At 46.1% G+C, this 16295-nt stretch overlaps 1 protein-coding gene across 6 annotated transcripts in view; it reads right to left on the bottom strand.

The window, feature by feature from the left end:
- The window catches only part of ASB7 (ankyrin repeat and SOCS box containing 7), a 206552-nt gene that overhangs the window by 170578 nt on the left and 19679 nt on the right, over window positions 1-16295 (bottom strand). For 4 of the 6 annotated variants that reach the window (XM_085644536.1, XM_085644539.1, XM_085644537.1 and 1 more), the window contains one exon: window positions 6618-6717. The gene's annotated coding sequence lies outside the window, so the exon portion shown is untranslated. Of the gene's footprint in view, window positions 1-6017; window positions 6073-6617; window positions 6718-16295 lie in introns of those variants that run through there. The other 2 variants (XM_085644540.1, XM_085644541.1) reach the window with 2 other exon arrangements.

Here is a 16295-nt window from a genome sequence, read left to right as displayed (position 1 = left end):
TTGTTTGAGTACTTCCGTGAATAGAAGTTGCTTGGACGACTTGCTCCCGTGCCTGTTGGTGGACATTTGGTCCTGTTCACAGGATGGCGCCCTGTTCTGACGTGGCAAGCTGCCTGGTGGTTGCAGAGGAAGACCGATGGCGCCTCAATGGTGGACTAGCGAGTGCAGTGTCTAGTACGGTTGCTCCGTGGCAGCCCGTGGATAAGGGAGGGCTCCTGCCCTGCCATGGTGTTGTTGCAAGGTGTTAGGTAAATCAACAATGAAGGGACCCAGAAGAGTCTGTCAAGTCACATTTGCTGCCTGGGCTGTGAGAGAAGAGGGGAATTCCCAGAGACTCGAGAGGGGACCTTCGGGCGAGAGGTCCTCCTGGTCTAGTTTTCAACACACTGCATTGTCCGTGTTGGTTCCCGCGTGATAGGACGGCCAAGAATAAGGAGCGGTGGCAGTTAACATCATGCCCCCACCCCCCCAAAGAGGACCAGTGTCACGTAAGAGTTATCCTGTCCTAGACGTCCCAGGAATGACGCGGTAGGGTTGTCTGGAATTGATGCGGGTGCCTACTTCGCCCTTGGTGGCAATCCTTGGTATAGAGTTACACCAGTAAAGAATGGGTGGTCGCTTGTCAATGCACATCTAAGTGTGGTGCATGAGACGATATGGTGATGGGGTGGGGGTTGTGGGGGGGGGGGGCTTATGTCCTGCTCACCCTGGGTCCTGATGTCTGGTCACACCCCCACACGTTCCAGCGCTAATCAGGGAGAAGGGGGATGGGGGGAGGAGACCCACCTTGTGCTGTGGTACACCCTGGTGAAATCTCACCTTTCGCTGTATCTTGCGAGTCCCGATGTATTGGGGGGGGGGGAAGTTCGATGAGAAGCCCCTGGAGGTAGCTCAGTTCACCGGGGCGACGTGTGGGCCCTTGAGATGCCAGGGGTGCTGCGGAAAGGTATGTTGAAGCTGGTGCACTGCAGCCTGGAAAGGGGGGGGGGGGAGGGGGGGGGGGGGGGGGAGGAGTGCGTTTCATTGTTCAAATTATGCAGCATTATGTAGCACATTATTACCTCATTATTTAGTCATTTTTAGGTCTCGCTGAACCAGCGCATGCGCTGTTCTGCAAGACATTTAGTGTACGGGTTTCCAAAGTGCTGCCACAGGCTTTTGGTGGCCTAAAGCTTGTGTGCACGCAAGCGTGCACATGCGCAGCCGCCATCTGTCTTTCAGTACACAACTCCCGCTTCTTTTGATCGAGATTACTTTCACTTTCGCACCCCCACGATCACAGAAAGTCTGGTGCCACTGCAGGTTAAAATCGCACGCACCTTGGGGTGGGTCTCGCTACTGCCTGCTCCGAACAGCGGCTCTGGGCAGTGGCCAGTCCCAGGAAACGCAAGCACCACATCCTCAGGTTTGGTGTTTGCTGCGGCTCCGATCTGTCAGTGCTGGTACAGTTGCCGATTTTATTGACCACCAGGGATTGCATTTCAAGTTTCTATTGTCTGTGGAATCATTTGTCACACGCCCAAGTGTTCAGTTTTTGTATTCTTTTTTTTTTTTGTTGCCCTGTGTTTCATAGTTGAAGGTTTCTTATTAACTGTTTTCACAGGAGAGTTTTATTCACGGTTTTACTAACATTTTTTTAGATGAGGCAGCTGGGAGTTTTAGTAATTGTGTACTTCCGAATGTACATCTACATGGCTCTGTAAATTTCCTCTGTGGTTTTGCCTCCCCGTATTTCCTGTACTTCATTAATATACTGTCACTCTGAGCAAATAACCCACATTTATACCCAGATTCATACATTATTGCATTTAACACTTTAGTACGCATCTCAGTATAGCAACCAGTGTTAAGTTCGCAAGGCATCGCAACCCCACATTGATTAGTGCCAGGGCTGCATTAGAAAAAGGAGCGCCCACCCCGTAAGTGGCCCCGAGTGCATGCGCTCGACAGCACCCTGGAAATAGAATCTTTGATATGTGACGTGGTGGTTAACATACGAGGTAAACATACCGCGTGGTCTTCGCTGTGGCATGAAGATAGTACTGCCACCGTGTACCAGATGCCTCAATCAGCAACTGGCAGTGGCAAAGAAAGAGAACGGCGCAGGATTTGTCAAACATATTGAAAGTGATTGCAGCTTCTCTGCCGCTCCAGGGAGGAAGCAGTCCTGCTGCTGGCCTCCTTCGGTTTATCCCGCCAGAGCCCCTCCAAATAGCTGCTTAAAGCTTGAGCGATTTCATCCCTGATAAACAATTTCTGGTTGTCTACTAAGTATCTTTAAAGGAATGAACACTACACGAAGCGCTCTGCGCATTAAATTTCTTTTCACCATTATAAGAAGTTGTTTACAGCTATAAAATAGAACAAAACACCATCGTACATTATTAATAGGATTCACGGTTTTAAGGAATTTACTCTTTAAACTTTTCCGTCTGCATTTATCCATATTTATTGTTAAATGTTTTACGTGCATTTATCCATAATTATTTTATGTTTTATGAAAAAGTGAAGCTGCAGTTAGTATATTTCCACTTCTATTTAACTCATGATGGCACCTTTGCCCGAGGGTACCCTTTGGGCTTTAGTGTTATAAGAAGTCATACACGATGCATCACTGGTATACAAAAATTAGCATTGTAGTGTAAACATATGTATGTCTGCAGCTGTGTAAAGCTTCACTAGAAAACCTTTTTAAGTCCCTTCTCTGACAGTGGACACAGCCTTTGGTCTCGAAGTGATGACTTACCGCATTGAAAATAACCCAAAAGAAGGCTTATTTTCTTTCCACTATTTTAAAAACCAATACATACAGAGAAACAGGTGGTGTTCTGACTGTATCTGTAAAATCAAATCAGCAAAACCATTAATCGGGTGCATTAATAATAAGTACTTCCTAAATCACTAAGGAGTTACATAACCTGGTAGAGGGAGGAAGATTACGTTCCAGTTTCTAAATTTAATGTAAGGTTTTATTTTGGGGGTTTGTAAAGGGCTTTTAATGGCCTCAGGTTGTCTAAAACCGGGAAGCTCATAGAGACTTATTCCTTACTACAATGGTCACATGAATACTCTTCGCCCAAAGCCTTGCAAGATCTCTAGCCTTTTGTTTCTCCTGCTGAAATAGGTTCTATATAGAATACATTAAAAAAGTTTAGTGTAAAAAGAATCTAAAAAATTTGCAGTTTCTAAATTACTGTAAAATTCAAAACATGTTTACTTAAGTCCCTATGGAAACTGACTTTGTGGTTTACAATTAGGGCTCCATGTTTTATGTTTGTTTTACCTCTCTCTACCTCTCTCTCTACCTACATCTCTCTACCCCTCTCTCTACCTACACCTCTCTACACCCCTCTCTCTCTCTACCTAGCCCTCTCTCTCTACCCACCCCTCCCTCTCTCTACACACCTCTCTCTCTCTCTCTAAGTGACAGCCGCAGCCTAATAGCATTGCTTGTTTAATATTCTATACAAGTCATAGTTGCTGCGTATTTATCTTATGCAACTAACAATCATTGACAAAGCCAATAGTCCTGACTTGTTGTAGGTATGATATTACTTGTTGCATCACAAATCTGGAGGCAATGACAAGCAACATACAAGTCGGGCAGCACATTATGCTAAACACCGATTTTTAACGTACTGTGTTTAAGCCATGCCCTTAATTACATTGGCCACGCCCCTTCCAGGGACCCCCTCAGTTTCTTCATCCCACTTAAAGCCCTGGATAACATGTACATTTTGAGAAGTCTGTTAATAGAGAATCCAGATGTGGAATCTCTGTAATACGATCCAAAAGACCCTCCTCCCCCCAAAAAAAACCTCAATCCAAAGACGAGAGAGAGGCGCGACTGCCAAAACTGGGAATTTGGTGCCTAGTGCAGAGGAGAGCTGTGGCTGTGAGAAGGGCAGGTAGAGGTAGGCATAGGAGCTGTCAGCATGGCGGCCTAGGGGCGGGCCATGTAGTGCTGGTCACCAGAAGCCGGTGGGCAGAGACTGGCTGTCAGGTCAGGCCCGGAATAAACACGCCTGATATCAGGCGAGCATTAAGAGGGCTGGGGTCAAGGCCCTCTACCTGGGTTGAGTGCTGATGATAACCTTGTTCCTATTTTGTGCGCTAGACTGCAAACCCTCCCCCGCAGCCCAAAAGAAGGACATACGTGCACTGCTAAACGTCCAACTACCAACTATTTAGAGGCAAATGTAATTTTCAAGTATACCCTATATGTGACCTGGATGCATAGATTGGATGGAGCAACATCATTATAAAAACAAGCATTGGCATAGCCAATATGTCTCGCCTTTGGGACGTTCTATGTGCTTACCCATGCAACAGTTGATGTTGTTGCACCAAGGATATTGTGCTACATAACTAAATACTACCAAGGCCGAGACCTATTGACTATGCCAATGCTTGTTAAACTTGTTAACACTGTCTGGGCATTAGTTGCACCTCATTAGTACCAGCTTAACACCCAAATATAGCAATAAGCTGCAGACAGGTGACCATTCAAGGTTTTTCCATTGCACAATAACACATTTCATTGCATTTTTACTCATTTCTGAACGAGGTTGAGCTAGAAATGTCTGTTTGTTAAAATCTACAGATTATGCAGCAGATGATGGATTATGCAGGAAATCTAGTGATGCGAAAATCACCGCAGCCGCACAATTGCTTAATTCCAGTGGCCTTGATTATAGGGAATAAAGCACCCCCTGCTGTACGTAATAAGGATACTGCAAGTCACCTCAGAGTTCCTTAACCTTATTAAGGAACTCGGCCTTGTTCCTCTATATGGCCGTGAAACCCCTCGGGGACCTGTAATATCCTTACAATGTACGGATGGGGGTACTTTATCCCATATACAATATATGGGATTCTGCAATCCCTGTATAAACGTCTGTGTCTAAGTTCTTTATAATCGGCAACTTGACACGCACCCAGAAGCAGATTATAAAGAAAAGACGTCAGAACTTAACTGTAACAAGTTATTGCAGTCGAGTTCTGATGTCACAATGCCATTCCAGAGCCAGCAGCCGAGGTGGCATGCAGGTCTGGCCAATGAACAGCTGTTTAAAGCAACGAAAAATAAAACATTGCTTTTCTTTCGTCTGCTCTTTTTTTTCTATTTTACAGTTACTAGCAGAAGGAACTTGACTATTTTTCGCATTCCTTAGATAATTGTAGGAATGTTAGACTATTTCTAACACATTCTGAGCTACTGCAACTTTTTTTTTTCCTTCAACTGACTTGTATTGAACTGCTTCTAATATCTTTTTGCAACAAATATCTAACAGGTTTTTGATGCATTTCATTTTGCACTACAGGTTAAAATTGTATTCTTCATGTATACAAACATGCTCTCTCTTTCACATAAAAGAGGTTTGCAGAAAGGTTTAGAATGGTTTATGGGAAAGGTGATGGTGTGGCTTTATAATAAATGGTATAAAGTACGCCCTGCTGCACATAACGATATTGCAAGTCACCTCAGAGTTCCATAACCTTAGAAATAAACTTGGCCTACGGCCTCGTTCCTCTTTATGGAATTCCTCAGTGACTTGCAATATCCTTATAAGGTATGGCAAGGTGGACTTTATCCCTTATATATCACACAGGTACATATACGGTCATTGTTTTCTCTCTCGACCAAGCAGTCCTGTCCTCTCACGCCCTTTTATCTCAATGTAAAAGATTAGACTGAACAGATCAAGCATCTCTCTCATGAACACTTTGAACCATGTTAACAGACTGAAAAACACAGGTTCAGTTCCAAGCACTAAAAATACAAATTGAACCGAGTACTTTGAAGTAGTTGTAAAATGAAAAACATAAGCTAGTGGACTCATATTCATTAATATAAAGTTACAGAGGGATTACTGAAGCACAGAAGAGTCATTCAAACAAGGTACAAAAGATTATAAATAAAGGACAAGGATCAAATCCCAAATTTTACATTCCTTTTAATCTAGCACTACCCAGTGTTTTATTTTGTTATGGTCCCTTTAATAGTAGAATTTTACCTCAGCTCTCACTTCCTTCGATTGGGAACCCAGTCATCATTGTTCTCGTCAGACATTGCAAGTCACCTCAGAGTTCCATAACCTTAGAAATAAACTTGGCCTACGGCCTCGTTCCTCTTTATGGAATTCCTCAGTGACTTGCAATATCCTTATAAGGTATGGCAAGGTGGACTTTATCCCTTATATATCACACAGGTACATATACGGTCATTGTTTTCTCTCTCGACCAAGCAGTCCTGTCCTCTCACGCCCTTTTATCTCAATGTAAAAGATTAGACTGAACAGATCAAGCATCTCTCTCATGAACACTTTGAACCATGTTAACAGACTGAAAAACACAGGTTCAGTTCCAAGCACTAAAAATACAAATTGAACCGAGTACTTTGAAGTAGTTGTAAAATGAAAAACATAAGCTAGTGGACTCATATTCATTAATATAAAGTTACAGAGGGATTACTGAAGCACAGAAGAGTCATTCAAACAAGGTACAAAAGATTATAAATAAAGGACAAGGATCAAATCCCAAATTTTACATTCCTTTTAATCTAGCACTACCCAGTGTTTTATTTTGTTATGGTCCCTTTAATAGTAGAATTTTACCTCAGCTCTCACTTCCTTCGATTGGGAACCCAGTCATCATTGTTCTCGTCAGACATAATCCACGATCTGCACCACATTTCAGCAGATTAGCCACTTCGTCCTGAAAAGGAAAAAAGGAAGACCGTTACTTGTTATCCTGGTTTTCCATAATAGGTATTCTGCCTTTTATGAACTCCCAAAGAACCTCAGCAGGTGTGCAAGTTTTCCAATAAATACAATTTCTATATGAAGGGAGTTTATCACAGAAACAATTTCAGTATACAGAATACAACATTTCAATCAAACTTAAAAGGAAAAAGCTACTCAACCTCAAAGATAACCCGATTTTACGCTTGTGGGTATAAAATGCAACTATGGCTACAGAGAGGTTTGGTGATGCAAAGAGTGCAAAGGGTTTGGGACCAGAAAGACAAGCTTTTAGGCGCAAGATCTATTGAGTGACGCATGAAACATATGATTTGTACCAATATAGTGCTCAGTATTCATAAGAATTTGGTCAATACAGGGGTTCAAGGCAAACCGTTGGAAGTTAATTTTGTTTCCACTACCAAGGGTGCAAAGGCTATCTATGGAGATGTACACTGAGAACCAAAACAATTTCATGCCGGTATCTTGGGTATATCACATCACAATATCTTAGGAAGGATTTGTAAAAAGAAACTTAGACCCAGCTATATAAAGACTGACCTAGGATGTGTTCCAGTGGATGGGTTTCCTCTTGATACTAGTTGAGATTTATAACATGATAATTTTATCCTAACTCCTGAAAACACTGATTTTGCTGACCAGTAATGTTTTACAAATCGAGGAGGAGGTGTGGCGAATGGCTGATTGGCGATTTCTCATTTTGGGAACTCTCTCACTGGGGCCATGTGTTTTTTTTACTATTAGATCCGCTCCCAACTGTGCCATTGAAAATATTTGTTACTATCTGCAGCGATGGGAATACGAAATGCTAAACTCTGGTGATTCAGTGGCTAGTCATAACGGTGGGCCCCCAGTGGGGCTGTGTCCAACTCCAAGTGCTTCGTGTGTGTCAGATTGCTCCAACGTGCTGGGGCCCCCATCATGAGCAGCTGAGGGCTTAAGAGGAGTGGAGAAGGTTGGGAAACAGCCTGGTGGTCGCAGCCTCAGTCGCGGGGATGAGCATCTACCCCTGTAATCAAGTAGAGTTGGACAAACATTCTGTAGATGCAAACAGAATTCTTAAGGCAAATAGGCTACTTTTGAAATAGGTTGACTGTTATATAGGGAAGAGTTTTTGTTTGAGGGGTAAACAGGACACAAACGAGGAGTATCAGAAAGGCACATGTTCACCCTGAAGGGTATCGTGGCTCTGAAATAAGATGCTTATTGTTATCAAACTCAATAAGACTTATTTTATCGACCTCTGAATGATGAGAGAGTAAGTGGACCTGCTGAATTTTAAACCTGTGGTGAGGAGGTCAAACAAGATCCTTGGAATGGATGCAATAGTCCACTGAGCCACGAGGACTGGCTTGGGGAGGGGGTAGTCGATATATTTGCGGTTAAAACAGAAAGGGGCAAATCTATGGGGTACACACATAGGGACAGAGTGCAGGTCAGAAGCTCGGTAGAGAGAAGATCTTAGCTTACCATGGCCAGAAGAATTGGTCTAACGATATTATCCTGCAATGTATTGGGTATAAATGGTTAGGCCAAGCCTACTAAAGTGTATTGCTACATAACAAGGCAACATAAATTTAGGGTATTTCAATGAAATGGATCTCATACAGGAAGAGGACTGTGAGGTGATTAGGAAATGGGAATGATATCAGTGGGAGATTTCAGATGTATTTTTGATTGGACACATAATCCAACGGATCTGGAAAGCCCATGTTCACCATTGGGTCTGTTGGCTCTGAAATACCAGTTGTTTATTGTTACCCACCTCAATGTACTCTTTGTTTTCAATAAGACAGAGTGACAGGTGCACTGAAAACTGTAATAAAAGAAATGGACGAGACAGGTGTGTGAAGAACATGATCTGCAAGGAAACAAGAGTTTCCGTGCTACACATCAGTACATAACACATTCAAGATTAGACTATTTCTTGGTATTAAGGGAACTGGAACAGTTTATTAAAAAGAAAAAGAAAAAAAAAAGGAAGAACACATCAATGGACTGGACTGAATGCTGAAGAATGTAAACACTCACTCCTAGTGCAGAGATTTGGGCCTTAATCCATTGCTTTGTTGCTCACCACGCCACCTCAGTTTGGACCCAGCCATATGCAAATCAGTCTTGAGCCAACTCCCCATAGGAACAGTTCAGCCTGAACGGCCACGCCAGGTCCACCATGGACCAGAAACATGCATTAGGGGACTGGTTTCAGGGTAGGCATACCACCAGTGCTTAATTTGTAAAATATTAAGTGCCAGGGCTCTGACCAGGAGGCCACTGCAGCTTGCACCACCCATCGCCCTTGTCATCGCTGCCAAAACAACTACTAACCATCTCTCTTGCATGTAAAGGTGACAGTTCAGATTATTCCAGGTCCCCAAATCTAAAGGAATGACTGGGGATGCAGGTATTAGCAATTTTATGTTTAGATTTGTTTTACTGATTTCAAATCAATGAAACGACGAACTAGTATGTGCTGTACATATCTTTGAATAGCCCACCAGTGGGACTGCCGTAATAAGAAATACAAAGAATGAACAAGAAGTAGAAAACACCCCCGTCCCACCCCCACCCCCTCACTCTCCTCCTGACAAAGGCTTAAGCCGGTACAATGTTCTTCCAGACTCTTCAACGGTCAATCGTCCCTAGGGGATTGGGCTTAATGTTGTTCATGCTCGTCCAACTTCGCCCTTAGAGGTGGATCCGCCAGTCTTAGTAGTCTCAAATATTTGGGGCAGGTAAGTTCAGGGGGGGGGAGGGGGAAGAGGGTGTTAAGCACCAATAGTTGGCACTTTTCATAGCGGTTTCAAAGCTTGCCATGTTTCACGCTGTTTGTCCAGCTCTGTAGTATATATCTAACCATTCTTTCTGTGTCAGTGATCTGCCAACTAACCAGAAGATTTCCCCGTGTCAGGAACGCACTTGATGAATTTATACAAGTCTGATGTCAGGCGGGCATCTGTGTGCCTCCTGAGAATCCACTTTTCCAAAGGTGTGAGGTGTCTTTCTGCACCTTCCCGCACCTCTGGGTGTATCACCCAGTGTTGGATCTGTAAATAGCGGTAGTATTCCATCTTCAGGAGGTCGTGTCCCCTGCAAGTCAGAAAATGTCAGAGGGCCTGTCAAGTCAAAGAGGTGTCCTATGGGGCGCTGACATTCTTTAGTCCAATGTGTGAATCCCAATGATTCAAGGTCCTCTACTGACTCGGAACTAACTTGGCAGTGTTCACCCCCTGTAAATATTGGGCTGGGCCTTCCTCAGGTAATTTCTGGGCCCCCGTATAAGGATGCATAAAACTGCCTAAATGTTTCGGCAATGCCCTGATAGTGGTCTGTATCTGTCCTAGCTGGTCTATTACCATGGGGATGTGAGATGACTGTCTTTGCGCCCGTAGTCTATTGGCGAAGAGCCTCCCACTTCTATCTCCGGCCACGTAAAAAGCAAGTCTAAGCCAAAGGGCAGCGTACTCGGCTCTATCTATTTCCAGGCCCGCCAATTGGGCTTTTTCAGCCTTGAGTGGTTTCCAGACCCTAGGCGCACCGGTTCTTTGGTGGATGCGCTCTAGTTCAACTACTGTGTTCGAGAGTTGCTCCCTTTTCTCTCTCCTAATTTTGTCAGCTGCGGATATCGCTAGGAACTCCCCTCTGACCACCGCCGTCAGGGCATCCCACAGAATCGCTATTGACGTGTCTGGAGTGTCACTAATGGCCAGGTAATCAGTTATGGTTTTGGTGACCTGCTTAACTATGGAGGGGCACTGCAACATCGTCTATCTGAGGCGCCATAGGAAGGGGGGGGGTGGATCTATAGTGGTGTAAAGACAGAGATATACGCACAGTTAAGTGATCGGACTGGGGGCATGGGAGAATCTCCACCTTTTGTGTCGGTTGTCAGTGTATCCGATGTCAGTATGTAATCTATTCTGGCGTACGTTTTGTGGGAATGCGAATACATGTACACTCTCTAGAAGACGGGTGATGCAATCGCCAGACGTCCTTGAGCCCTGCCTCGGTCAATAGGCGTCTCCCTTTCCCAGTAAGGGCCCCAGTCTGCCCTGAGCGCCGACAAGATCTATCCAAATCATTGTCGAAAGCCAAATTGAAGTCTCCCCTCAGAAACAATGCTCTATCTGGGGAGCTAGACAACTCCTGAATCGCAACTTGGAGAAACCCTTCCTGTCTGTCGTTAAGAACATAAATGTGGCTATTGTAAAAGTGTGCTGTCCCAGTGTGAAGGTGTATGCTAAAAGTGTACCCTTAATCTCAGCCTGTTTAAAGTCACTTTTACCCTGGAACCTAGCGGAGACCTGTATAGCCATCCCTGCTGTCTAGGAGGAATGAGATGAAAATAACTGGTGGGGGAATGCCCTGGATCGTAATCTGTGAGTATCCTTTGCCAGGAGATGCGTCTCCTGGAGGAGACATATATGGCCATCGGAATTGTCTAAGATGGTCAGGACTGATCGCCTCTTAATTGGACTGTTAAGGCCCTTTACATTGAGCGATACGATTTTAATGTCCGCTGTCATGATAATGGATGTCGAGATACACATAGAAGGCCTGTAAGCCCGGACCCACGCCCAACCTAGTACACACTATATGGGAGTGGTCGCTGGTCTCTTAGGCCCAACCCGAGGGGTCCGGTCCAATTTGATCTGCTGCTCGAGGGAGTGGGGGGCACCCAGGATTGCCAGCTCCCTCTACTGTTCGCATCCATCTCGGCTAGCAGTCTCATTTATGCAGACAGGGTGTGGGGTCGTTGAGGAAGATACGACCCTGTTCTCCGCCTCTGATGGGCTCACCTGCTTTAGGCCGCGTGCCTCTACAGGCCTCCCGCCAAGCTCCGAGGCCCAAGGATCTGCTCCTACCCCCACCAAAGGGCCTCCGGTCTTTGTTGGCTTCCTTCTGCCGATCTGGCTCGTACCAACGGAGAGACAGCGCCGCCGCTCCTGGACACCCGGTGCACAGCTGTCTGGACCACCGCTGTCCACCACTCCTCTGCAGCGTATTCAAGCATGCATCCACTCCAGGCAGGCCACACACGCCCGCTCTCGACCGGGTGATCTGAGAGCTCAGTAACGCAGGAGCGGCAGGCGCAGACCTCCGGAGCCCGCGCTACGCCACCTCGCCCCCTTTGGGCCCGGATTATCGCAGGGTCGATCACCAGGGTTGTTGGCGGTGTTTCTGCACCTTCCCGGGTCCGCTGTAGAGCTGGGGCCCAGGTGAAGGCCCGGAGCGGCGAGCAGGCACATCCTACTCTGTCACCATCTTGGCCACGCCCCCCCCATTAGCAATTTTAGTGTATATTGTATTCCTAAACTACTGCTGTTTTGCTCATCTCCAAATTAGATGAGCAGCGCCACCATGTGGTAGACTGTTCTAAGTCTGGTCAAGCACCGGAAACCAATTAAGTGCCGGTGCTGAGCACCGGAAAGCACCGGCTCAAATTAAGTACTGCGTTCCAGGCTAGATTTTGACAATACCACTGTCCACTGTGCAAGCCGTACTATTTATTGCTAAGCAGCCCAAGATAGGATTCCCACAGAAGGGCTAGTGAACAAGGATGTGAAAGAAACTACACAGAGTAAAACTCTAGGGAGGAAATCAGATATTACTTTTTGAAAAACAAATGATCAAGCAAATATGGACACACAGAAATAAGCCACAAATGTCGAGATTTGGAGACTCAAGAAGCATAGCAGCGATCAGCTGATATTCAGAAGATGCAATGACAGCGCAGGAAATGCACGTCACAAATAAATGCAGATAAAAAGGAAAAATTATGACATCTTTAAACTGTGAAAGAGACAGGCTTGTCGCTCTGTTATGGCACCTTTAACATGTATAACGTGGAATGTTCGCGGTTTGAATGATAGGCACAAAGTGCGACTTGTTCTGCATTCTGTCCATCAATAGTTCTTTTTGCATTTGTCACCCAGAGTGGGATGGGTATGCTCAGACCTGATTCCCGTGCTCTCCATGCCACTGGAATCAAGCTATCCTAGCTGAAGAGGGGTGAAACCCCGAAAAAGGGCCTAGAATGCTCGTTTCCACTCCAGGGAGGATCTGGCCTGGCAGTTCGGGCTTGACTGTTCCCATTGGGCACAGGGTCAAGACTGATTTGCATATGGCTGGGTCCAAACTGGAATGGCATGGCCAGCAAAAAAACGATGGATTTAGGCCCAGATCTCTGAACTGGGGTGAATGTATTGTTCTGCATTCTCTCTATCAATAGTTATTTTTGCATTTATACCTGCAGCGGCATGGCATGGATATATGCACCTGAACACTCTTTACCACGCCTACGTGCGGGATGTTTAGGGGAGCGGCATGTCACATGCTACTTGAACTATGTACGGAGGAGGGTTTGCTATTCTCATCTGGAAGGATCTGCCTTGGCGCGCGTGCCCCGTCCTCTGCAATAAGCAGGGGTGTTATGTAATGCTGTCCGGCTTCCTGCAGAGACACCTGCTCAGGTTTATATCCATTTATGGCCCCAATGTGTATGACCCCCTTTCTTTCGGTGAGGTCTGGAGGATAGCAGGCCCAATGGGCCCGGGCACAATCCTATTTGGGGTGGGAAAGGAGGACTTTATTGTGGTATTAGACCTGCTTGTAGATAGGTATGGGGATTCCAGCTACCTCCATACTAGGGCAGCCGCTTAGTTGCAGGCTATCGTGGCACATAACAACCTTATTGATCTCTGGAGAGCCAGACACAGCGATAGTGAAGAGGGAACGTGCATGAGCTCTGCTTAAGCGACTTGGTCGTCCAATGATCACTGGCTAGCAACACTCGATGTGGACGATTGGACCTGCGAGGCATCTTACCTGCCACAGACTTTATCTGACCTTGCACCTGTGCCTTTCAGATTCTCTCTGCCCGAGTTTGTCCTGTGGCACTTGCCGGCGGGTGCTCTGCGGGATCAGGTGTTCAGAGAAAGTATCCAGTCGACCATTGTGGAATATTTTGCGCATATTGTAGGCACGGTTGACTACTGCTAGACCATCTGGGAGGCGTTAAAGACAAATAAGTAGGGAATGTATAGGAAAACAGGCATGTATTCTGCAAGCGCTGCGTGGTGAGCCAACACGCTTTCAGGTCCAAATCCGTGCGATAGAACTTCAATTCTGTACAGACTGCAGATTGGGTACGTTAGCCAGCATACGTAACAAGATCAATGAATTTGAGGAAGCAGCTCAGCGGGAAACACATTATATACGCAAAGACACGCATGCCATTTGTTATGGTGAGGACGACAGGGTGGGTAAGATGCTGGCCTCCATGTTACGCAAACACTGTGCTAGTGATTATATTGCTGAACTGCGGATCGACGAGGATTACCTTGTGGTCGGGCTGCCTGAGGTGCAAAGGGAGATAACTAGCTTCCACTCCTCGCTGTACACGACGGCTCAACCCAATATGCCACCAGACCTCGATTCCTTTCTAGACTCGGCACAACTGCCCTAGCTGGAGGATGGCCATCGCAGGTACCTAGATGAGGAGGTCGAGCAGGTCATTAGGGACCTTCCCGGAAACAGGACTCTTGGTTAAGTTGGACTTACGGTTAAATTTTATAAAAAGAGTTTGAACCTCTCTTGGCGCCGCACCTCATTAGAATGCATGTAGCGAATCTCTTGCACAGGGCAAGTTGTCCCGTCCCTGCGAGAGGCACTAATAATTTCTATTCTAAAGCGAGACAAAGACCAGCAGTGATGTGAGTCGTACAGACCGCTATCCATGATCAATGTCGATAGCAAAATCCTGGCCAAATTGTTTGCCTCTCGACTGCTCCCTCTGCTTCCTCTCACAGCGCGAACGGACCAATCGGGGTTTGTGTCCGGGTGGGGGACTTCTCACAATCTTCACATTTTGGGGTTTATTACAGACCATAGAACCCTCCCTCTGCGCTACTGAGATTTTTCTGGATGCCACGAAGGCATTCGATTTACTTGAATGGCCATTCCTCTTTGCTTTGTTTGCCCGACTGGTCCTCAGCCCCACTTTCATAAGATTATTAGCCCTCCTATATGCAAAACCAAAAGCGCGCCTCCTAGTCAATGGGGTGATCTTGCCTCCCTTCCCAGTCTCTCAAGCTACTCGACAGGGATAACCCGTCACCTATCCTTTTTGCCATTGTGATGGAGCGCCTGAAGGCTAGGCTCCAGCAGCATCACACCCATCGAGGCTTGGCTTTCACAACCCATGTGGTGGTGGTGTTTATGTAAGCCAATGATGTCCCTGTATACATAAAAAAAAACTGTGACAATTAGGATCCCCTGATAAGGAACTTCACTAGATTCGGTGGGCTCTCTGGGATGAACATCAATTGTGCGAATTCTGTGATTTTTCAACTTAAGTCGGTGACTGAAGAGTTAGTCTCAGAGTTTTCTTTATGGTGGGTGAGCGGGTTGATAAAATACTTGAGAGGTTTGGCTGAGTCGCGACTTAGACAACCTTTTGAAGTCTTACTATGGCTGACTGATGTACTGGCTGGAGGAAGGAGCACTGACTTGGACAAAGCTTCCACTCTCTAAGGCTGGTAGATTATCCCTAGTGAAGAAGATTGTGTTACCCAAATTTTCTGTTTATGAAGCTCTGACTGCCTTGCCCCTTGTGTTTTAGACGACAGCCACAGATCACATGGGTAGTACTCACACAACAAATTTGAGCAGGGTGGGCTGGATGCGCCACATATGGATCTCTACTATTACAGCGCCAAGGCGCAGATTGAGCTTCATTGGCTATACCCCACACAGTTCATGGCTCACACAGTACCAGAACACGATCCTACTGCACTGTGTCCCTTCCAGGCGGTACTGTATCAAACCACGCAGCACCCAACAGCAGCGCATGGCACGGTTGGCTGCATGGTGTGGGCATGGTACAAAATGCGGAAGCAGGCTAGCCTGGACAACCTTTATGCCTCCTTGGTCCCCTTGATTGGTCATCCTGCCCTTCCCAGGATGCCAGCACACGCGACAGACTGCGCAGGTTACAACTAAGGTGGGCCATATAAACAGAAGTATCTTTCATCACACCACAGCAGTCCCAGCAAGATCGCAACACCACTGTGTTAGAAAGTTTACCTATTACCATTTGTGAGAGCTTCAGGAGTTATTTCCCGCAGCACCCCAATGTTTCAAGAGTTTGAGAGCTTTCTTGTGAACCCCTCTACACACCAGCTAATTACCAGTCTATATGCAGGAGAAGGTGCGTGTGCCTGGAGCCCGCCGATGTTTTGGCAGTTCCCATAACAGAGGTTCAGTGGTGCTTTTACTGCGCTCAAGCTCAGGTGCTATAGCCAAACTATAGGCTATGCTTTGTGCACTTTAAATAACTTTACAGGCTTCATAGCACCCTGGAGCGGTTGCATAGGCTGGGCCTCCTAGACGATCCCTGCTGTGTTGGATGTTCGGAGCCGTACGCCGATTTCCTTCATTTGGCTAGGATCTGCCCGCGAGTGGGCTGTTTCCGGAATGGTAAGAGGTCCCCACTCCCCAGGAACTGCAGAAACTGGCCACTCTTCTGCT

Source organism: Triturus cristatus, chromosome 3_1, assembly GCF_964204655.1.
Source record: "Triturus cristatus chromosome 3_1, aTriCri1.1, whole genome shotgun sequence".
Lineage (NCBI taxonomy): Eukaryota > Metazoa > Chordata > Amphibia > Caudata > Salamandridae > Triturus > Triturus cristatus.
Note: the sequence above shows the minus strand (reverse complement) of the source record. Positions and strands in the feature narration are given on the sequence as shown.